Source organism: Sorex fumeus, unplaced genomic scaffold, assembly GCF_029834395.1.
Source record: "Sorex fumeus unplaced genomic scaffold, SorFum_2.1 ptg000134l, whole genome shotgun sequence".
In the NCBI taxonomy this organism is placed as follows: Eukaryota; Metazoa; Chordata; class Mammalia; order Eulipotyphla; family Soricidae; genus Sorex; species Sorex fumeus.
In genome coordinates, this window is record NW_026606191.1 from 978,261 (window position 1) to 979,453 (window position 1,193).

The window sequence follows — 1,193 nt, forward strand, 5'->3', positions numbered from 1 at the left end:
GAGGAGGACAATTCCCCCCCACCCCCACAAACTAAAACCACCCCCCACCACTCAGTGCGTGTGTTTGAGCGCGCGGGCCCGCCTGCCTGTTCTGTGTCTGTGTGCGTGCGTCCGTGTCCATCTCCGTCTCCCTCTCGGCCTCTGCGTGCCTGTTTGGGGTTCACAGCGGACTGGATGGACAAGGCACCCAGAGCTCAGAAGATCCACCCAATCCCGATGAACTTGACGAAAAGACCGGGGAGGACCCGTCCGTCTGTCAGGGGCCAACCTCCTTGGAGGAATAGGCGATGCAACCCGAGAGAGAGAGAGAGAGAGAGAGAGAGAGAGAGAGAGAGAGAGAGAGAGAGCGCGAGAGAGCGAGCGTTCCGGTTCGTTGTTCCCCGGCTCCCTCCCTGGGGACAACAAGAAGATGCGGCGGCGGCTGCGGCGGTGGCGTGAGACATGAAGCGGCTCTAGGAAATCATCCGAGCTGGGTCCGCAGAAAGGAGCGGTTCGGGTTCGCCCCGGCGGAGTTTCGTGGAGATTTCCACCAAGGAACCGGCACCGTGGCCCTCTCGGGCGAACGGGCACCCTCGGGAACGAGCACACCCTAGTCGTGGCCACTCGCGAAGCTAAATGCAGGACGTTGTGCAGTGTGGCGCGGCGGCGGCGGCGGCGCCCACATCGAGAGAGGGCACGACCACCCGCTCGTTTCTCTTCACCATTTCCCGAATCGGTCACTGTGAAGCGGTGGTGTTGCGGGGGCGGGCGGGCGTGAGTGGGTGGGTGGGTGCGTGCGCGAGTGCGTGTTTCACGTGGCTTAGTGCGTTTTAAAACGACCTCGAGATGGAGCCGTGACACCACGAACCTAAGGGACACGTGAGGCTGGGGACATAGCCGAGGGGTCCGGGTCCGGATGGCAGAAAAAAAAATAGAACGGGAGTCAAGTCAGGCACCTGTGCCACACGTGAACTATGGGCAGCTTGCACCCCGTGACCCCGGTTGGAATCTCTGGAGATGGACACGGAGGGAAGACGGAGGGATGGGGAGGGACGGGGGGAGGGAAGAAAGTTTTGTCCGTTTGTCCCTGTACCTCACAGCGATTCATTCAAGACGTTTATAAAAAAAAATACAGATATATGTACACATATATATAATATACACGCATACATATGTACGTACGTACGTACGTACGTGTGTACGTATGTATAAAA